This window comes from Syngnathus scovelli, chromosome 6 (assembly GCF_024217435.2).
Source record: "Syngnathus scovelli strain Florida chromosome 6, RoL_Ssco_1.2, whole genome shotgun sequence".
NCBI lineage: Eukaryota > Metazoa > Chordata > Actinopteri > Syngnathiformes > Syngnathidae > Syngnathus > Syngnathus scovelli.
Window position 1 is genome coordinate 17655841 of NC_090852.1, and position 23814 is coordinate 17679654.

The 23814-nt window shown below is 42.4% G+C and overlaps 1 protein-coding gene across 3 annotated transcripts in view; it reads right to left on the bottom strand.

Annotated features, from left to right (window-relative positions):
• The window catches only part of alkbh3 (alkB homolog 3, alpha-ketoglutarate dependent dioxygenase), a 132294-nt gene that overhangs the window by 38829 nt on the left and 69651 nt on the right, over nt 1–23814 (bottom strand). For all 3 annotated transcript variants that reach the window (XR_007482301.2, XR_007482299.2, XR_007482300.2), the window contains one exon: nt 19463–19538. The gene's annotated coding sequence lies outside the window, so the exon portion shown is untranslated. The remainder of the gene's footprint in view (nt 1–19462; nt 19539–23814) is intronic.

Below are 23814 nucleotides of genomic sequence, written 5' to 3' on the forward strand. Positions count from 1 at the left end.
TGAATGGTAAAAAAAAAATAGAAATACAAAAAAGGACAATAAATCATTAAACCTAACCCTAACCAAAATAATTGTCAACTCAGACCAATAAAATGCGATGTTCAAATTTTGTATTCTTAATATTTTATCGTTTACAACCATTTTGTCACTGCCACCTGTCATGGGGGTATTTATGTGCAGTTTAAGTGCCTGGCCATGCGGGTCGCTTCACATATTCTATGAATGTAAACACAGTAAGGCAAGCTATGTGTCACTTGAAATGTATGTAATGATACACCCTTAAAACTACTGTGTTAGCATTGAACCATTTTTTTGTACACTATACAGTACTGTATTTTCCGGACTATAAGGCGCACCTAAAAACCTAAAATTTTCTCAAAAGCCGACAGTGCGCCTTATAGTCCGGTGCGCCTTATATAGGGACCAAATTCCTAAATTTAAACTGGCCCGAAGCATTGTGTCATGAAATCAATCATAAGTGGCCCGCTGAAGACTATGAATCATGAATCAAAAAAGACTATGGATCATTATCTTGTGATTATAAAGTAATTTGTTGCGTCTGAAGTTGAAATAAAAAAGATAAAATGGAGAATGATTTGATTTGGATTAAATATCTGACATGGTGCGCCTTATAGTCAGGTGCGCCTTATAGTCCGGAAAATACTGTATATGTATATATATACAGTATCTTGGATTTAAAAAAGCGACTATTTTTGAACAATTCATCTTTGCATTGATCAGGTCATAACGATGTTCGACTGGAGGCTATAATTGCCCTCCAGGGTCATAGCTCCACGTGAGCTGTGCGGGAATGAAAGAGGCCATGTGTTTTTATGTGTGCTGGTGAGGATTGAGGAGGGGCTGCATAGGTGGGTCGAAGAAGCGGAGGCTCCATACAGTACAAGGAAAACAGCTGCTTCACATTGCTAACAATGTGACGATTGTATGTTTAGACAGGTTTGGGCAAGACATGGCTGCCGCTAAGAGAAAGTAGCCACTGGATACAGAAGGTGGATCTCACCACCACCTTGAATGCTGTGGTCTTGTTACTGCTTTTAAATTTTTTGTATTTGGAAATAAAAGGTGGAAAAACATCGTGGAAAATTTGCTTAATGTCTCGTGCGAGGAAATTGTGTGCGTTTGCTGCTTCTGGGAATTGGCGAGCCACCTGTCACCGACACTACTCTGCACGGATACAAGCCGATCCAAGATAGTCGGATGGCAGGTCCCTGTAGAAGGCAGGGACCTCAAAGAAGTGTGACACTATTCACCGGCGTGACTGACAGCCTCGCAGCTGCCCCGGCGATCCATAGGGCAAAGTACTCCGCTGTGTTTTTGTCACCTATTTACTGAGGCATGTGTAATCGATCCTTCAAAAAGAAAAAAAAGAAAAAAAATCCTCAAGGGCTAAAGATTATCACCTCAGCCAGCTGACTTATATTCGAGTGTATTTTTAAATAATGATAAGCGAGAGTGAGTAAAGTTAAATGATTTTATTTGTTTTTTTTTAAATCTTACACAGATTTTTTTTTTTTTTTACAGATTTTCAAGAATAATTAAATTTTTCTATCAAATTAAAAATCATGGATTTTAATATTTAATAGGTCATGTTTACATGACCCGGAATTAACGACCAATGGTAAAGATTTTTGAGTGCGCCTTATAGTTAAAAAAATCATCAGGGGCTAAGTATAATTACATGAGCAATTGATAAAGCCAATTAATCTCCTAAAATAATTTGTACGGTCACTCCGGCTGTGTCCTTTGAGTGACTGTGGCATTATTCTGTTAATAGTTATCTGTCCTCAAGTCCTTGACCTTCTTGAATTGTAAACAGCTTTTTTACACCACTCTCAGCACTCTTTGACCAAGGGAGTTTTGTCGACATTCCCACCTCCCGAGATAAGCAAGCAGGGGCTGAACCTGTTCCGGCCCGCGTTGCCCTCCGCGGCACCTCTGCTCCGCACTCAGTCACATTTCTTCCAGCGCTGCCAGATCACATGGGTTAATCTTCCGTGACCCTGACTCCTCAAAAGCACAAGCACTGACTCTTTTGGATGTAGGCCCAGTGCGGAGCTCACACACACACACACACTCGCACACACACTCCCTCCTCCCGGCGTGTTTGCTGGCACCGGTTCGCAGACGTTGGGAATAGCGCAGATAAGGTACAAGAATGTCAGGAAGTCTGACACCAACGAGCGCTATGGTAAACAAACAGTTGCAGACGTCTGCCCGCATCCCCTACCTCTTGACGACCTTCAGTTCCACCCTTTTAAATGTCAAACGGTGAAATATGGATCTTTGCCATTGGGGTAAACAAATCACAGCGCAATAACTGAGAGCGAGGAAAATTACAGTCTTCACGACAAGTAGGAAATTATTACTCCATTGCCAACGACAATTCAGGTGCTATTGTGAGGGAAACAACTGGTTGCACCTGCGCAAGCTAGTAAAAATTCGGGAAAGACTAGAATGGACCTCAATAGAGTGATTAAATCTACCAAAGCTGAGTGGGGATTACTTTTACAGTTTTTTTTTTTTCTCTGATGGTTCTGGTGGGTCACTGCCCCACTTAGCCACATAGCAAGTGAAGTGTAATTGCAAAAAGTTCCTGTCTTTAAAAAAAAAAAAATTCATTCTTGTTTTTTTGTGGTTTTATTGAATTTGTACTACATCATTGGTGACACGAGAAGTGCAAAATATTAGAAACAGCTATCGATGATATAATTGTACACAGCCGCTGCTTAATAATTGCGGAAAAACTTTTCATGATTATCTTCGTCAGAGCCGAAATTCAACGTGTTAAATGTCACGGTTAGCGCAGGTGTCCAATGAGTGAACATAAAACGTACTACACATTATTTAGATGACCTTCTATTGCGACAGTTAATGCATCATTTATCTTTTAGAATTGCTTTTAAAAGGACAGGCTTTAATTAAAGCTACACACGCTCTATATTTATGTAGACGCTGCTTGAACGGTCCCAGTGCTGCCCCCTTGCCAAGGCCCTTTAAGTACATATCAAACATTATTGTGTGCGACATGCCCATGGAGGTTTGTGCCAACGCTAAGTGGGGAAACCTGACAATTATATAGGAGACTTAAAAGAGGAGACGCTCTCGTATTCTTCCCGACGATTCCGATCCCATTGGCGAAGCAAAGCGAAAAAAAAATCATAAGCCAATCACTCCGGTGATCATAAAAGTTAACAGATCGTGGCCTGGTATTTAGCGTTATGCTTATCTGGGTTATTATTGCTCGGCAACGGCGGTCAGGTGCTGTGGTGATTTGTGCTGCGATTTGCTCTAAAGTGAGTGAAATGACGCCGGCTTTAATGATAGGTTACGGCTCAGCGGCAACCGTCAGAGCGTCATCCTAAGTTGAAGAAAGTGTAAGACATCTGGAAAAATTAACTTTTTAATGGGTTCTACAGGTGCGTCCTATAAATACAAATAAAATAATGTAGAAAATGTAATTTATTGCAATAAATTTTTATTTATTATCATTATTATTTTTCAATTTAGCGATTAATTCTTTTTATTGGATTTATTACTCCCAACATATTTATTGTGTGAAATTATGAAATCAAGTAAATTTAGCTATTTATTTAGCTGTTAGCTATTTAGTTAGTTAGTTTAGTTAAGATTCACACTTTTCAAGCGGGGTGTTACCACACCAAACTTAAAAAGGTACACAAAGCTGCGGATTCGTTACGAAAATTGAACTTTTGTAGCATGAATTGCTAATTAAATGAAGTGCCACTGCGCTGTTATCAGTTGAGGCTATTAAATACACAGCATGTGACCGCACTGCTAATTGAAATATTACGATACCAAAATATAATCTGAACACTAATAGTTCATGAGCGGTGCAATAACTATCCAAGTCCGGCCTCTCGCAAAGTTCACAGAGTCCATCCCAGCATAAAAAGAGAAACAACACACACTAGCATTTAGTCTAATAGGCCCAGAGGCCTCTTGACTTTCTCATTTAGCTCTTTTGTGCGTGTCAGAGTGAGGCCAAAGAGGAAGGGGGGGGGGGGGGGGGGGGGGGGGGGGGGTGTTGGACGGCAGTCATTTCTCTCCACACTCTGAAGTGTACTGCAGATGGGAATTATTAATTTGTATCTGCTTTGCCTCAGCGTCGCCCACTTACCGAAGAGGAGGGGGAGAAAAGTGTCGTTCTATTCCATTTTTTGTCTGCGGTGTACGGCGGTGGCGCAGGCTCGCGAGTGTTAAATGTCAAGCCTTGTAGTGAGCTGTCAAAGAGCAGAATAGGGCCGGCATGATTGATGACTGGAGAGCTTGAAACCAAAACCTCCCAATTGCAAACGCTACCTTGTGTCAGTCCTCTTACCCCCTTTGCTTTTTCTCGCCGTTGATAGCGGCTCAGCAGAGGGCAAGTGCACCGTCGGTTATGCGCCGGCACATTTAAGCTAGCAGTTGGTTTGTGCAGCCTGGGCTCTCTTATTTTTAATCCCTATAAGAAATCACTGTTGTATCATGTGTGGTATGGCAGGAGTTGTCCCGTTTTGATGACCCAAAAAAAAAAAAAAAAAAAAAGCGACGCACTGACAAGATTATTAATGTCCGAGGTTAGAGCACACTTAACCCCGTGCATATTCATTGGAACTGTACAGATGGGCATTTGGCTGTGAAAAGCGCCTACTGCAGGTCAATTAATCCGCTTAATCTGCCGCACTTTGCCAAAAGACAAATCTATCACAGACAAGTTCGATGTCAACACAGTTTTATGCCGATTTTGAAAGAAAAAATGGGCAGCTCGACAAACATTGTACGTCTGGTGTGCCCAGCGATACCTGCTCGCCAACGATACGGAAGATATTTGGAGGGTGCTTCCGATGTAATGACCTGATATTGATGGTCTCGAGGTCGCCGGAGTGTGACGGCTTAAATGCGGAGCAGCGGTGATGAAGAGATCTCAATGTGAAACCATCAGAGTGTCATGGCGTCACAATACTTCCATTTGTCAGCCTGCATGCTCAATAGAAGGCTGTGCTGTCTTCATTGCGACAGTTTGCACATAAAAAAATATATGCACAATTTTAAAATGGGGGAGGGAGGGAGGGGGGGGGTCATTCTAGTTGCTTTCTCCCAGGCCTTTACCAAACATGAATCTGACCAGCGATAACATCTTCAGAACATCAGCGGCGTCTATTCAACCCTCAGGTCAGGGAATTGACGGCTTCTTTTGGAACAGGGTGAGCCTCTTGGAAAATCTCCTCCATCTTTGTGTGCGTGTGCGCGATACGCTTCGCTAGCTGCATACTAAGCGTGCTGCCAGACAACTGGTCATGTCTTAACTGCGAAAGTGGCAACTATTGTTGGTGCTGCATTTGAACATGCCTGCAACGCCTCCGTTGGCAACCTTTCATGTGGCGGCGAGGTGGCGAAGGCTTGCGACAGCGCTTCGTGTTATTTACAAGAAACTTTTGGGATTCGGGTAAACTTTACAAGGGGAGAGATATTTCCAAAAATTCCAAGAATCTCAACTTTTGAACAATAAAGTGGTTTGGCTTTATATCTCAGAAAATGAAAAATGACACTTTATTATTTGTCACTTCTAAATTGAGGCCACCTACAAATTTTTTTACATTCGAGCAAGGCTGGCCATTTGGTAAACAGACAATTTCGAATGCTCCGATACTACACACTGATACCATATGATTCTGTATACTTTCCACGCCATCTACTGACTCTCCATCCAAGTTTTCACAGTGCCCCCTAGTGTTCCGACTTATCGTCCATATTATATAACTGAAAAACCCAAGTCGTCTTTATTTAAAGAGCTCGGAAAAAATATCCCCAGCTGTATATAAAGTATTTACTCAAAATTCAACACAACGTGGAGGGGGGGGGGGCAGATTGTAGCACAGACGATTGGTTGTGATGTCATCATAGAAAACCTCTTTTCCCAGAAAGATTCATCAGATTATGAGAACGGCAAAGCCTCGCTCGCAACACTCGGCTAGCTGCACCATATGGTTGCATCCGTAAGCCACGGTCGGCGGGTTTAATGACAGAGCGGATGTGCGACGCACATGCCGAGGGATGTCAGGGGTGTTGTGCCGGTGGGGGAAGGAGGGGTAAAAAAAAAAAAAAAAAAAATCGTCAAATCTTTGGACGGCTGCACAAGGTCAGGTGCGCGGTCGTGGGGGCGGGGCAGGTCGGGCCAACCGGACGCATGCCGACAACAAAAGGCAGATTGCTCGATTTCACCGCATCATTTCCGCCACTAACGCTGACCTATTTTAGCCATTAATAGCGTTGAGCTTTCCTCAAATACTAATAGGTCGCGCAGTCGGCAATACGGGAATATGGCCAAAATATAGTGACACGGCCAGCCAATCCTCTGGGCAAATATGCACAGCTGCCGGCGTGGGCCAGCGAGAAAAAGTAAACAAAGATGGAGTCGTAATTAATGTTTACTAAGGCTGATGCAAGCACATGACATTTCTGCCGTGTCCGCTGACCACAAATGAGCTCCATAAACACGCAGACATGCCGCAAACATGTTTAAACATACGCTCTCAGGGCTGGCTGATTGGGAAGGAGTACAAGGGCCACACCCAAAAGAAACAATCGAGATCCATTAATCACATACAATCGCAATATAAGAAAGGAAATTAGGATTAAAAATGAAAAGAAAGTCACAAAGTTGATATTTATTAGAAAAATAAATCAACTGGACGGCGGCGATATTTAGCAAATAAAAACAACACAGGAATAAAATGGATTATTTTTGGGAAAGCCCAAAAATGGAAACGAGAGTAACACTGCAATGATTAAAAAAAAATAAGAAGAAAGAAAGTTTTCCTAAAGTTATATTGTAATATTTGCATGAAGAAATCATGCGAATGTATGGAAAGTTGTTAAGATAAGAAAACAATATTTTACTAGAATAAACTTAAAAGTGAAGGTAAAACGTATAATGTTACGCTAAGACAAGGAATTGAGAAAATTACACAAAAAAAATTGGAATTAACTGACAACGATGCTGTAATTTACACCCAAAACATTTTACTGTTCACACAAGAGAAATTATACAAATAAAAAGAAAATAAACTTGATAATTTAAAATATGAGACTGCAATAAATGTTATTTTCCCATAAAAACAGATTAAAAGAATAAGACGGCTTTACAGCACAAGAAACTTTTTTTTTTACTTTCTTTTGAAGGACAGCCGGTGACGGGGAAAAAAAAATCTGTGGAAATAATATGATTATTTTCAGCGACGCAAACACAATATGTTATATCGGGTTTTCACAAACGGTCTCCGGCCATCGGTAGATAAAAAGCGTCATTTCTGGCGCATCAGTCAAAAAGCCTGCTTGTGTTTTCCAGTGCACAATTGTGATAATATTAGCCGTGCTGCGGTGAGGCAGGACGACAGACAAAATGATTGATGGACTTGTGGTTGGTCTATAAAGGTCCGTAAAGAGAGCTTGGAGATAATCAACACCAGGGTGTCAGCCACCCCCCCCCCAACCCCAACACCGCACATGTGCACACAAACGCTGACTCAAGAGAGAGACCAGACGGGCGCTTCCGAATCATCGAGAGGCGACGGTGATGAAATTCTGAAGGTCGTCCGTAACAAGCTAGCCCTCGCCGGCCGGGTGTTTTGTTCCACGTGGGCCCCCCCTCCCCTCGTAGCGCCGTCACCTTCCAACCTTTGCGCTCACCCGAGGAGGGGGCAGGTGAGCGAGGTAGGGGTGAGAGTAGGGGGGGGGTTGTGTTACATCCCTGTTTATCTGCCGGTGACCTCTAGCCGGCAATTCTGCACTTGATAAGGGGAGGGCTGGCCTCATAATGTGCACGGCGGCCCGATATCAGCCTTGTATCCTTGTGAAATTGATTACCGGGGGTCCGGGCGGCGTGCGGAATATAATAAATAGAGATGACACGTAAGGAACACACGCACGCAGACTTGTAAGGCTGATGGGGGGAACGCCGCCTCAGCAATTACCCGCTGGCCACTTAAAAAAGGGGTCACGCAGGGCAGGTTGGCGGCGCAAGGAGTTATGGTTATTTCTTCTTTTTTTTCCCTGCACCCCTCTCCCCCCCGTCCCTTCCTCTGCATGGCGGTTGTACAAGTGAGGGGTCGCAACTGCACTTCATGTTTAAAAGACAACTTGTTACTGCCATTTTCCTGCGTTGGGTTTGTAGTCTGAGAATTTTTTTTGCATGAGTCACGCTTAATTTTTTTGTAAAGTTGGAAATTGCAGCCGTCATTAAAATTACAGTCATCATTTAGCTTAATGAAAACAGTTGAATCACATGAATATAAAATAAATATTTGATAAAGCACTTTAAATAAGTTTCTTGTGATGGCAATACTCCTCAATAAGTAACCGTGCTGTACTATAAAGCACTTGACGTAGGTGAGATGGGGCAAAAGGTGGGGTGCCCCACCGTCTGGTTGACAGAGACAAAAACCACGGATAATTTAAGGTCTTCCCCTAAACAAAGAAGCCAAAAAAAAAAAAAAAAAATATCAAGTATGAGGGGGAACATCCTCACACAAGAGCAAATTGACACCAGTAATCTCAAGGCAGACATGCTAACCACTAGCCACACCGCTAACCGCCATTCCAACAAAACCAAGCCTTGCCACCCGGTGCCCGGTTGTGTTGTACCCCGGCGCTGGCTAAATATTAGCACACAACCCAGCATGTAGATGCGCTGGCTCGCCGTTTCAATGAAGAAATGGCGACGGCTGTAAGCTGCCAGGCAAAACCTTTATATCTATTTGTTCCACTTGTCTGCTCCTCAATGAGTTTAATCAGCTGAGAAGAAGCCGCGAGGGGGGGTGTTGCCTTACCCGCCCATACATTAGAGCGCTGCCTCTCCACTCCCTCCCCCTTTTCACCCTACACTCAAAACACACACACAACCTCCGAGGCCCATTCTCTGCGCATCGATGTGAGAGTTGAGGGTCCCCCCCCCCACCCCATTGCCTCACGGATTATCAAGTACACTTCAATTACTCCCGATCGATACACTCCTGGCTGCAAAAGGGAGTGTGAGGGGAAATTAGACAGACTTTGGGTATGGCTGTGACTACAAAGCAATGGATTAACCCCGATATGCATCTCTTCATTTACATCGGGAATGGGCCCATTCTCCATCAGCGCCGCGCACATTCACGTGGGTTTTGTGTGGGGGGGGGGACTTTGTGAGAGATTGCTTCTTTAAGTGCCGGGCAAGGTGAGGGCAAGCCCGACACACCATGTGTGCGGATTAAAAGCAGTCGCCACTGTAACGGTGCCGCCAAAAGAAAATATTCTGGCCTCAGTCCGTTTGCTTCGCATTGATCGCGACTCATTAAACGTACTAATTCGACAGTGCATCAACTCACAATCACTTCGGATATTTGTACAAAAAAAAGAGAGAGAGGAAAAAAAAAAGGAGTGTTTCCAGCCTTCGAAAAAAATGCATGTCAGCAAATATAACAATGGCTTGCGTCTGGTCGGAAATAATGGAGGGGTACTCGTCCCGCTGAAGTGAGAGGAAGGGGAAATGAAAGCAGTACTGTGGAAGAGGATAAAAAAGAAGTAAAAGTGGAGGAAGAGATAAGCAGTGGCTGTATCCCCCGGAGCACCCTTGTGAAGGTCTGGCCGCTACCTCTGAACCCCCTTCAGGTCATGTGACCTCGCTCTCCTACCCTTCCTCTCTGCAGAGGCAGTAAAAACACTCCAGCACCTGCGTTCCCCCCTCGCTGCAATGCACCGCTGACTATATTTTTCATCTGCAGACAAGCCAGCACACGAGAGGCGAGGCTTTGTGATCTCGATGGCCAAACAAAAAACCTCTGGTGAGGGCCCGATCATATCGAAGGGGGCTCCCGCTACGACGTAATTACGATCTGACCTTCAAACATAACTAATAAGTTTGACGTATTTGACGTAAACTGTAAAGCAGGCTTCACGGATACCGATTTGTAGCCAATTTTTTTTAACGTGATCAAACTCACACGCAAGGTTGGAAAAAAAAATATTAAAATGATTAAATCCTAAAAAATATAAATAAATAAATAAAAATGGAAAGGATGGGGCTCATCTTCAACCCAAAACAATTCCAAAATACCCTAAAATAAATAAATAGATAAATAAATAAATAAATAAATAAATAAATAATCAATCAATACACATGGAAAGGATGGGGCTCATCAACCCAAAATACCCTAAAATAAATAAATATATAAAACACGGGGCTCATCTTCAACCCTTTTTTGTACATAGAGATTGTGTTCGAATCAATTAGTCAAACATTATCTTCTCCTCTGTTCTTTCTATTCTGCGATTCCGACAATTTGTTGGGGGTCACGCTAACGGCGGTCCGTTTACAAGTCCCGCTGAACCGTATCCGCTCATCTCCAAGTCGGAGTCACGTTACACATTACGGAGCCGAGTGGAAGTTTTGGGTTTAAAATGGGGCCCCCTTCTCCAAATAAAGATGCCTCTCTAGTGAAAGCTCTTCACTTGGTGGCGAATTCCGCGGCCCTCCCCTCCGATTCGCCGAGCATCCTTCCAGCTCCCACGGTTCGCCTTGGAAGTGATCCGTCCCCGAGCGCTGAGCGGAGCCGCTCGGTGTTCGCCCCGGGCCCCTCGAGGCGCTCCTCGCCGGCCCGCTACTCTCCCTTTCTTTTGTCAGCCAAATGGATCCCAATTAAATCAACTGTTGTCCAATTAGAATTTGGAAGAATCTATCTTGTTCAGTGGTCTAAATCCCACCGCTTGACTTCTTTCTCTCATGTAGCTCCTTTCCTGGAATCGGTTACAGAGAAAATGAGACGAGCTATTTCCTGCAATGGGATACTCCTGGGTGTCTTTGTAGTTGATTTTTTTGGGGAGGGTTGCTCTCTGTTTGCTCAATATGTTAATAGCGCATTTATTCCACTGTTTGTAGGACGGCACACGAGGGACGTTATTACGGTGAAACTTGGGTTAAGAGTGGTCATCCTGAGAAATTATGTATCGAGGGTTTGCTACAAATGAAAAGAGCCACGTACACACAAGTAGTAAGAGGAGTTAAAAGCTGTACGATAAAATTAAAAGTACAGATACTTTGAAGACATTGAAAGGAATGGGGAGGGAAGAGAAAGCTAGTTGCTAGTTGGTATCGCTCGAAAATAAAAGCCGTGTGTTGCATGCGTTTTTGGCTACATGCTAGCTAGTTACATTAGCCGTGTAAAAAATTATTTTTGTATGTAATTGATGTTTGGAGGATTGGATTTCCCAGTAGCCAGCGATGACACATTTTCAAAGCGGCGTCGCGACCGAAATTAGCATGCGAGTCAGATTCCGCCTTTGTCTGCTAACTAACGCAGCAGTAAAGTCGCAATTACAATGAATATAAAGTTGATGTGAGACGATAATGACAAACACTTGAGGGCCGTGAATATAAAATAAACGAGAAAAATCATGCACACCCGCCTTCTCGTAGTCCATTGCTAACCTAAGCTAACGCACTGGGTACAGTAAAAAAACTTTGGGTAAATATTTGTTTAAAAAGCATTACCCTATCAATATTTGTGTGTATAACAAATCTAAACCATAACTATAAATCAATCAAATGAAAAACAAAAGCTTGCCTACTTGCATATTGCTACGCCGTATGGGCAATAATACTTCAAACAGAAGGCAAAACAATCCAAGGAAATAAATAAGAAAACAAAGCCATTCCACAAAATATTTCAAACGTATCAATAGCGTTTGACTTTGGAAGCTATGTGTCACAGTCACAGGGTGAAAAATGTGAGGAAGTGGCCTTTCCTCTCCTGCTCCAGGAGCAGGCACTCATCCGTCGCCCTCACACTGAGGCCACTATTTGATTAATACAAGGAGGGGCATATTTTAATCTACGCACACACGGACGGAGAGCCAACATCTTGGACCCGAGCCACATCATTATTGCCTAATAGCCGTGTTCAGAAAGTATGCCCCATTGTGTTTCCTATGTGTGGGGCCAACCCCCCCTTCTCCCTTTTCGCCGCTCGAAATCACATCCAGCTAAACAAACCAGCAGGCCCGCTTCCTGTGGAGCCGCCATTCAAATCGCAGGCACTAGTTAAGACCTCCTCGGCCCACGGCTAGCTACCGGACCTCTCGTCGGAACCTTCCGCCCTGACCGAGGCTTCTCCACCTTGGCTTCAAACGTCCTCCCGGGCTTTGTTTACATCAGCCAGTTGTTATCTTTAGAATAAATGTGGGCAATCAGCCCCCTGATGTGATGCAGTAATAGACGTAGCAATCACGGCAATGCAAAGACAATAAAGTTACTAAATGAGCCAAAGTGTGCTCTCCCTGATTTTCAGGTGATTTATGAACACGTAATCGCCCCGATTATTTGCCACCCCAGTCAAAAGTAGCTGCTATTAATGAGAATAATTTTCAGCACAAAGTTGATACGTCTTATTTATTCAGCACAGCCTTTCATGAGAAGAGCTAATATGTAAATAATCCAACCCGGACACTCGGAGTTTTAGATGTTTGACGGCCCCCCACTTTTACTTTGTTATGCTTATCTGCATTAAGAAGGAGGCTCATTGTGTGGAAACAATGGACGCCCTTTCATGTCCATCACTGTGCAAGGACGGCGACTGACACGCAAACGCTTTCAAAGTGGACTTAAAAAAAAAAAGTCAAGGCGAGGGGGGTGGTCAATATTATTCCGCTAATACTGTAAGTTAGTATGGCACAGCCAAAAAGATTATAAAAAGACTGCTAAGTCAACAGAGATAAAAAACAGGCACACTATGATGAATAATAAAACTAGGCTTCTGTAAAAATGATTTTTTTGTCCAATTCCAAACGGCATGAACCTCCGGCAGCACTTTTTAACTCTCGACCTCACCGGTTGGGAAAAGCGAGGGACCTCTTAATTAACGTCGGGCCGGAGAACTTGTTGTTCCAGCTGCATGCAGGCAGGTTAGCCGCTGTGTAATCATGAGTACATTAAAAAGAAAAAAAAAAGTAGTTTGATTTGTATCACACAACGTGAAATTGGGATGCGTAATTTGTAGCATATGGAGAACATTTTCAAAACTTCCAACAGTATGTAATCTCACTTACTGTAGGAAAAATTAAAAAAACAACCATTTCTGTTTAATTCCAGGAGAGGAAGAATGGAAAAATAGAAAAACAATTAAAAGTCCCCCTTTTTTTTCCTTCCCATCCAGACATTCCCACACATTTTTTTTTTTTTTTTTTTGGCAGAGCTCTGCCGATGATCTCCAGAGGATTTGCTTCACGAGGAACTTGTCAGGAAAAGATCCACATTTCCCAGGGACGAGTGTGGGTGAAAGTGAGAAGGAAACGGAGAGGCAGAGCACAAGTTTGAGTGAAAGCCAACAAAGTGAGAATTAAAAGGAATGGAGGAGTTCATGTATTGACAGGGCGGGTTAAGAATGACAAGGCTGGGCTCAGGCTGCGGGGGGATTTGAGGAGATCCACAAAGAGAGCGCGGTTAAAAAAAAAAAAAAAAGTGAAAAGGAAAAATGGCAGCTATCCGTCAGTGACTTTTGTACGTCAGGAGAAGCGCGGCATTAGGCAAGCCACGCAGAAACAAAAAGATCCTTTAATATGACTTTTTGTTCTTCAGAATGTGACCCGAGGAACACAAGTGCATTGCTAATCAGTTTAACCCTGTTCCACCGCTTCAACTCTGCACTTTCACATGATGCCGAGTTGACAGAAGTGCCAGGCCCACTCTAGAGTTAAGCGCGGCCTCGGTGCCCGGGGCAGGGGCAAAAGCCCCGACCTCCGAGGCGGGAGGTGGGGGACGCGTCTCGTGGCATTTTGACATCAGGTTCAGGCACAATGGCGTTGGCTCCAACGGCATCTTTTGGACTCCTCAACCTGTCGCTATTATGATATTATGCTCATTCAAATGAGGGCTCATTGCTTTTGTTTTTTCATTTGTCTCCGGTGACATTTTGTTGACGGACTGGGTCAAGCTGGATGAGGAGTGGGTCACAAGCTGACAGAAATGTCAAAAATGCTTTCCTTGGCTATTCAAACACAATCAGCAGTGTTTGCTTTGCTTGCGACTGACAAGTTGAGTCGACGTCAAAAACGGGAGGTTTGGTTTTTGTGGGCACTTGGCAACGACAAATGTAAAGAATTGATAAAAAAATAAATTTGAATTTATATCTACAGGTGGACAGCGATGAGGATATTGAGCTCTCCCACGTGTACTGTTAAAATAAACCGTCAATAAAAACAAAGAAAAATTTTTTTTAGGGTCATTTTGGTTCAATTTCAAAAAGCAGAAAAAATCCTAAAATAATTTGACAAAAACTGATCAAATAAATCGTGATGAATCAGACACATATTTGGAACTTCGTCTTAAGTTTAACGACCTAAAAATTGTTTATGGGTCATCAGCACGTCACAACATTTTTACATAAAACGTGCACACAAAACGTGCCGATTTAGTTTTAGTTTTTTTGGGGGGGTGGTGTATTTGTGCCGTAAAACTTTTTTATTGCTCCCGAAACAAAACAGCATTCTTGTAATTGAACGGATGACGCCACGCTGTAATTTAAATGAAATCTCTGTGGCTTGATTCCAACAACAAGGCGGATCATTTCCTGTAAACTCCTGTTGATCCCTTAATGACTAATAACTCAAGGATGGCCCGTCTTGTTTTCCTTCGCTCAAGCTCGGGACGTGGTCATCCCGGGGGATCTTGAAACTTCACAAGCCCAACAGGAAGTCACAACCCGTCACGCCCGTTAGGTCAATAAGCTCTCGCGCATGGATTTCAGCTGTGGATATATTTATATAAAAAGAGATAAGCTTATTACGTTTGCCTCATGTGCGCCTCATGTTACGGAATTACGGAAGAGCGCTGAATCTTCTAGGAGAACACCAAAAAAAACATGATAATGTTCATTAGAATATTGTTAAAGACACAGTTCTGGATTTAAAAAAAAAAGGAAGTTGAGGCAAAAAAAAAATAGTGTGAAGACATTTACATGGCATTTAAGTGTTTCTCACGATAATTTATGTGTTGATGTGATTCTGCAAAAGTGGATTACTTCATCAGAACAACCCCAGCCTTTTCCAAGAGCGCCTTTGCACAGCCTGGCGCTCTGGAGAATGATGTCATAAAATTAAGAGGATAAAATAACGCCGTCATTTTCAACGAGGGAAAGTCAAAATTCCCCAAACGGTCCGAAGTGAGCTGTCGCTGTCTCTCTTGACCTTTTATTATACAATACATTCTCATAACATTATTCGAAGTTTAAACATTTTTCTCACAGTATTTTATTTTTTATTTTTCCCGTGGCTCCTCCCCCCCCCCCCCCCCCCCCCATATTCTTTTACAAATATCAGGCAATATGTAAAAAAAAAAAATCTACCAAACTAGATAACTGGCAAATTTTCGGGTTTATTTTTCATCTGATATTAATCATCAACTTTTCAACCAAACTTCATGCGTGTGCACTTAAAGCAGTGGTGTGAGTTATGCGGCGAGTGTCTGACAGTGTTTGATCTATATTCACCTGCACCCAATGTGCATTTGGTGCTTCGAGTGCATACATAAATCAAAAAGATCCAAAAGAGCAGGTGCGCGGCGCAAAGCCCCACACGCTCTGTGAGCTCAACTCCACAGCTTTGCTCCGCTTATTGCACTCCCGCGGTTAAAATAGGACCCCGGCGACAGGCTTCGCCGCTTCATTTGTTTCGGGGCGGGCGGTGTGGCGTCGGTGTGTGATACTTAAGTGTCGGACACCTGCATTTGCACAACGCTCGCAGACAAAAGCACAGCGTGATTTAAGGAAAAACAAAAATAGACCGGAAAGAAAGCTGTGTATCAAAATACACACAACCAGGGTCACTTTGGCCTGTATTAAAAATAGAGAATGGACAATGGAAAGGATTTTAAGTACTCTGTAAAAAAAAAAATGCTTTTTTTTTTTCCCAAACATGAAATACCCCGACTATCGAAAATCACAACACGCCTGAGTAAAATTAGCCTGTTTAGCACAATGCTACGATACAGCTTTTGCTACTATGACAACCGCAAACATGTTGCCATGTTGTTGACCAAAATGCAGAATTTCTGTTTGACTTTTTAAACTAGTCGCCCTCAGTTTGTGACAAACCCGACGAACGAGGTTTCCACTTGATAAACTAGCAATAAACTAGCTTGCGCAGCGGTCTAAGGCTACGTGAACAGTTAGCCGCATACTTTTCATTTGATGGTTTTACCTTTATGACTTGGAAGTGTTTTTTTTCATACACAAAACAATTTGTACTACCGCGTTAGCATGGGTTAGCGATAGCATTACATCTACTTCCTTGAAATTGGTCTTAGAGGTTCTACATTTACGGTATTCTTAAACTGTACTTTCCTTAGATTTAACATGCTATATAAATGTCATTCGTACAACATCCTCCAATTATTTGCAACTTTAATATCTCCACCTTTAACCGCTACTAAGAAAGCCCAACAGTATAAACTCAGAGTAAAGCTGTCGGCCTGTCTCCCAATACACAATAAATAATAACAAAAACAACATTTTAAAACGTCGCAAGGTTAAGGTTTAACAATATAACGTTGGCACAGGGCCATCGGAAGCATTTGTGCACTCGCAGCCGTAATGTATTGCTTTGGTAAAAAAAAAAAAAAAAATTGGGTTGGATATCTGAAGCTGGATATTCCCAAAGAGGAGTGCGTGTCAGTTTGTCTTTATTAGGCAACAAGCGAGTGGAATCAATGTTGGGGAAACTGTACACCTTCTTCTCTCTAATGTGCCATTAAAAGCCATTCAGAGTGACTGAACAGTTGTCACCAGAGCTCGAGAAACACTGGGTAATCAATGGTAGTTAAGAACTGTAATTTATCACCTTGCCACAAGTGAGTGTCTACAAAGTGAGCCCCCCCCACCCGCCAAGCTTCTTCCTCGTACTGGGGTTGGTGATGCGGTGATGGGGAAGCACACAAGGGTCAGGGCCCAATTACTCTTCATCTACAGAAGCACAGTTCAATTGGTGCATTATCTAAGCATATCAATAGTACAGAATTAAAAGTCATTGATTTGGTTCAAAGAAGACATCAGGCGTCGAGGTGCCTTTAAATGACGGAATGGGAGGAGCCGCTTCGATGGCGCTTTTGTGTAATGTCATTTAGGTGCAGAAGCAACTTTATAAGTAGATGAAACTCTGGAGTTAACTTTTCTTTGGATCATTTCTGGGAGGCTGGAGATCCTGATTTTGGTGGGACTAACAACATTTTGATCAAAATAAGTAGAGCAGCGATTGTTTTCATTGGTCGTCTGTGTCGTTAGCAAGAATGAAAAATGTAGTCCAAAAAGTGACACTGTCTCGAGATGATATTACTAATTTTGTCACAGTTTGGATCGCAGCAACATGGCTGAACTCACGACTATGAAGTGAGTTGAGTTCACCGTTGAGTCAAGCGTCCAGAGCGCCTCTCCCAGGCAACATAACCCGACGGACCGAAATCAAAATGCTAAGAATCCATCACGTCGCGCATGAGCAATCGGTATGACCATCGGTGGGAAGGGCCAAAAGTGCCAAAAAGGGAGAAAAATGTCTATTTCAAGAGCATTATTATTTTCATTAATCATAGCCCCGCCATCAACCTACCCTTATGCCTTAGGGAGAGATCTATCATACGCTCCATTTAGCCACAGCCATATTACCTCGTATGTTTTCCTGGCCGACCAAATAAGACTTAAGAGATAAAACAATTTACTGTTCATTATGAGCCATGTCAGTAGAATCAATCTATTAACCTACGTTAACAGGGATGGCATGGCAAGATCCCGCCAACCGAAATGAAGTAAAATAAATGGATATTTATGCCTTGTATGTCCGCGGCCGTAAAACGAGCGGGCATTTAATTTGCCCTCGGCTCTGGGATGGCTCTATTTTTCCGCCGGGGCCGAGGCGCCCTGTTCGCCTTTAAGCAGCCCCTGACCTGTGAAAGATTCTAACAAATTAGCTTCTATTGTGAAGCCAAAGGTGCCATCAATGAGGAAATGCTCCAATGGGCCTAAAGTATGATGGCAGAGGCGAAGGAACGGCGCAGGGAACCTTGACATGATTGAATTAACCCTTTGTGGGCAAGGTGCTGGTAAGGATGGTGCTACGGGGTGCAGAGGTCCATACTCTTTGTCTCACTGACGGAAAACAGGTGCCACTAAGGCTGCGTTCGCATCGCGGGTTTTAATGTTCAATTTGGATTTTTGGGTAGGATCTGTTGTTTGGTTTCCTCAGTCCTGGTCTGTTAACATATACCGTATTTTCCGCACTATAAGGTGCACCTAAAAACCTCAAATTTTCTCAAAAGTTGACAATGCGCCTTATAATCAGGTGCGCCTTATATATGGACCAGTATTGAGCCACTACAGCAGGTGTGTCCAAAGTCCGGCCCGCGGGTCAAATGTATATACTATCTTATATATGGACAAAGTTTTAAAATGGGCCATTCATTGAAGGTGCGCCTTGTAATCCGGTGCGCCTTATAGTGCGGAAAATACGGTATGCAGCCCCAAAATGAAAGAATGTCACTCAAAATTTAGAGAACCAAGCAAGTGAGGTACATAAATATGATCGACCTCTAAGTCATACGTTTGATTATTTGGTTGACTGAAAATCGCAGCAGTTTTTATATTTTTAAGTTATTGGTCATGTTTGACGACATTGCCTCCCAATGACGGAATAAAACACCGTTTCGTTCAACGTCCTGAAGAATGCTATTTAAATGATTGCAGAAGTGTAAGAATTATAAAGTCAAGCCGAAGCATCACATAAAATACGCCTCGTATTACATTTAATCCAATTCATGTCGGCGCACGGTCAAAATAGTTGTGAGCGAGGACACGGACATTATCATATTTTTAATCAGACTTCAACACCTGTGACACTTTCCATCACGGATAGAGGAAGGTGCCACCTATGAATATATGTTTGGATAGAAAATTAAGTTCATAGGTCACCGGCGTCTGCGGGCTAACAGGGCAGGGAAATAGGCTTGTTTATTTTGAAGCCAAGTCTGATTTCATTAAAACGGAAGAAAGGTCAGGATGACAAGAAGAGCGGCTTTCGGCCACACGGCGTACAATGAGCCACTGGGGTGTCTGGCTTTACTAGTTTGCAGCTAATTCTCTTACAGAAGATTGTTCATCGATTACACCCCAAAAAAAAAAATATTCCAGTGGGATCAGGATCAGAAATTTTAGTTCATTAAAATGAAAAAGCAACCAAAATCTCAACCAGGCATTTCTCCACAAAAATGATGATTATTTAGCCTGCACGACGTGTAAACATCATTTGTAATCAAAACATTAGCCGGTCGCGCAGTTGCAGAGTTTACCCAAGGAAATGTATGTACCTTATGGCTTTAGCTCGAGCTAAGGAAAATAAATAAATAAAAGGGAAGAAAAAGAGTCCATACCAGAGTATTGCCTTCGGGGGAGTCCAAGTGTGGAGAGGACAATGGGGTCAAAGGAACTTGATTTGTATCTTGTGTCCTGCGGGACGAGAGAATACACCAGTCAAATCCGAGTTACCTGGCCTTTGGCTACCTCCGTGCTCCCGAACAATAAACGGGAATACTACAAGATATCCATCCCGGAGGTGGTCGAAAGGAACGGATTAAAGCGACAAAAAATAAAATGAGGACATTGTACAGTACGACGACAAGAGAACGACATTTGGTTAAAACGGGAGGTCGTCATCAGCTCGGCAACAATTGATTCTGATGATCCGCGGTTTTCTTGGAAATCGCTTTAAAAGGGTAAAGTGAGAAATGTAATAATGGCTTTTAACATTAAGATGTTCCACTGAGCCATTTCCCGGCCTTATTTCAAAAGGGCATTTTCTCAGATGTGCAAATGACGTTCCAGGTACCCATTTTTTTCTCAGGTGTCTTAAAATACTTTCGGAAGAATCAAGAATTAGCACACAATGGTTATGCAGACTTCCATTACTAAAGCGATCGGGAAAGCTTTAGAAATCCAAATTAATTATCAATTAGTGTAGCTTAGTGCATGTGGCACCTGCAGCCGACTCATGGCCAAACACAACAACTGGTTCATTTACACTGTCAGCATCGATTATTAAATAATAACATAATATATAATCAACAACTGTGTGTTTTGTTTTGAGTATCCTTGGAGTAGGATTTTGTACAAAATACAAAAACAAATATACAATTTCTGAATAATTTTTTGATGATCATTTGGACCCACTACACTACTGTATTTCAAAATTCTATTTGTATTGTGCTGCTTTTTTTTGAGGGACTGGTTCGGTGATAAAACGAGAAACATTATAAGATGTAACACGAGCCATTTTTTTGCAAATCGTAAACTTCTAGCGTTACGTGTCGTAGATTTTTCCATGCTGAATTACTCACCAAAACTTTGTCCGTACGTTTACGTGAATTTGTACCGTACGGTCATCTATTCCTTTTTGTACTCTGCCAAACTGAATATTCCTGCAGCTCTACGGAATCCTTTAAGACAGTCTTCGTCTCCATTTAGCTTCCTCGACTCACTTCACAGGACAATTCCACGAGCGCTTTTTTTTGTATTTTTCTGCACGGGTTTATTCAAAAGTAAATTACTAGGGCAGTAACCAACGCCGGACTCACCTATTTGTGTGTTTAATTGGCCATGTTGTCGCCGGAGTTAATTGGTTCTCCGAGTCCAGGTAGTTACTAAATGTTTGGCGGCATTAGAACCTCAGCACTTTTCCATTAATGGCGCGTGAAATGAAATGTTTGATACTGCAAATAAAATCAGTGATATTCAAGGATGTTATGGTTGGTAATGTGTTGAAACTGCCATTTAATGGGTGCCGGAAGATTGGGGTAGTGTCAGCCGGAACCGCCCGGGCCCTCTCCTGACATTCCTAGTTGCCTCTCCATTCCCTTAACGACTGTCGACACTGATTACACAGACCCCCCGAAAGCTTGGAGCTGGGGAAACGGTCTCTATTAGCAGTCCAATTAGAGGCATTAGCATTTTCAACTTCATTTTGATGCAGTGATTATGCAGCACAAAATATAAAGCTCATATGGAGGTAAATCAGAAGGCGAGAGGAAAAGCACTGGATACAGCAGGATCGGGGAATGAAGAGAAAAACTTTGCAACAATTTACTTGGAGTGTGTTTGGAAATGTCACATTTATTCTGTAGTTTTTTTTTTTTTTAAATAAAAAGTATGTACCATAAATCTTGGACTATAAGCCGCGACTTTTTTCGCAAATTTTGAACCCTGAATCACAGGTTTTATCTGGTGCGGTTTATAGTCCAGTGCGGCTTATATTCCGAAAATTACGGTATTTTGTGTGAGGCTAGCCGCTTTAGCCCGAATTCCGCCGATGTGGTGTGTGTTACTTGGCGACGGGAAAAAACGTAAAACTGTTGGCCAACGTCAACGCGACCGTTTGAATAAACCCTGACGAAAAACAACATTCACTTGACTCGTAACGGTTGGGAAACGTTGGCTTAGAACTTAATCAATAAAAAAAATTGCTCATAGGAAATACGTCCACATCAATGCACTGCATATTTTGCTTTCCCCCAACTAGAATTTTCAATTGCAGGACTTATGTAAGGAATCAATAACATATTGAAATACCTTCAAAATGAATTTAAACCCGACTATTAATTGCAGGTGGAAAAAGCTTCCGATCGAGAGTCGTCTGGACTCCCACGACGACAACTGACGTTGACAAATGGTGTAAACAAAGCGCGACGCCTTTGGGTGACTGACAGCTTTTAATGAGCAGAGTAGTGTGACGCTATCGGGTGAGCATGGAAATGAGGCCTCAATCTCTCTTTGCAAAAGGTTACGCTCCCGGTTGGTAGGAACACACGCAGGTGGGCCAGATGCCCGCCATGTCATTGAAATCTCATTTTTGAAGCGCTAAATAGACGGTGAGGTGACAAATCCGGGTCAGAGGGTTTGAAATTCAAGTCGGTCATATAAATAAATAAAAAATTATATATATATATATATATATATATATTATATACATATATTTTTTTAAATATATATACACATATTTTTTTATTATATTTTTATTTTATTTTTTTGGGGGGGGGATTAACATTTCAATGACTTAAACAGCCAGGGTTAAAATATCACTTGATATAGCTGCGGTGGGGGTCGGGGGGGGGGGGAAATAAACAAGATGTGCAACTTGTATATAATCTGTATGAACACGCGGCTGTTGTTTGCGATAAATATTCAGTTGCTGATGAGCGGAAGCGATAAGCGACGCGTCTTAGGGAGGTTATCGGGGAGGCTGCCACATTTGGATATATTTTATCAGAGTTTATCTGCCGTTTATCTGGCCGGCGCGTGGCAAAGCGCAGAAATCAAAACAAGGGCAAGATTTGGAATCAGAATGAGCTACTTAGGGAAATCGATAAATCTCTCAATGTAACCTTTTGTGTTGATGGACAATTATGCGGCATTTAAAGTGCTTTTAAATGTTAACTGAGCCATTTTTAGATCTACTGTTACGTCTTAAAAGTCTGCGTTGGCCTCACTCAAATGTTTTTTTTATTATTGTTATTATTAAGGAAATGTCAATTATCCATACGGTCTCGGATCATTAACATCAATGTATGACATTATATAGCAATACAATGCACAGGAGGGACCGAAAGGTTGAACGCTTAGGAATATCCGATTAGCCGTAATATATTGAATAAATCCCATCTGGGCAGCCTGGCTGATTTGTTTTGAAGGAAAACGCACTTTACGCCGGCTGCGTTTTCCATCGGTAAATAAGTGAATGACACAAATTGTATTTCCCCTCACCTACACGTGAGGGGGAGCCAATCAAATAGCAGCCTGGCCGCCACTCATGTTATACCTTTTTGCCAATTAGGGACACCAAAGGTGGGACCTCTTTTGAAAGAGTGGCTTTTAGATTAATCATATTATACGTAGGTTGGGGGAAACAAGAACGCTTCTTGACCTCGTCTTCCATAAGAATCCATTATCTTAAACTATCGCAGTAATCCTGGCTTTGGGGGTGGGGGGGGGAAGCCAAGGAAGCAAGAATCAAGCCTAATAGATAGCAAATAAGATTAATCTATGATCTAAGTGCCGATTACACTTGGACCTGCCCTTGAACACTCAGGTGCAACCTTGAGATCTGCATCCGCTCTCAGACGCCAATTGGATTGAAAAGTCCCTTAAGGGTCCCGTGTGGCCTAGGCTCATTTGGCCAGGACCTCAACCCCCCCCCGTCAGAGTTGAAAGGTCAAGCGGCTCAAAGTTGACGAGAGCCAAGGTGTTAAATGTGATAGCTAATGGTGACTTGTTAAAAAAAAAAAAAATACAACGGGAAGAACATTCATGGGCTCGTACCCACACATTCTTCTAATATGATTTTGTGCTTCATTAAGCACATTTGAATTTTCTATTATGCATTTATTCACATCAAGTTGAGCATTTAACCTGCTATATTGCGACACAGTTTCAATACCTTAATAGAAAAAAATATATATATTAGAAAATAAATAATACAAGTATTATGTTGTGTAAATAAAATCACAAACTTAAACCAAAACAACACAACGGCATGCTGGTAGACTTTTGTTGAAAATAAACCACAAGCCCAAACCTCCTTTCGCTTCTAATTAAGCACACGGCATTGTAATAATTGTTTTGTGATGGACTGCGCATGTTGAAGCTATGCAGATCAATACGCAAGACAAACACGGACACGCCGATCGATCCACGCCTTGACTCCAGAGCTGACTATTTGATTAATCTGCTAGGG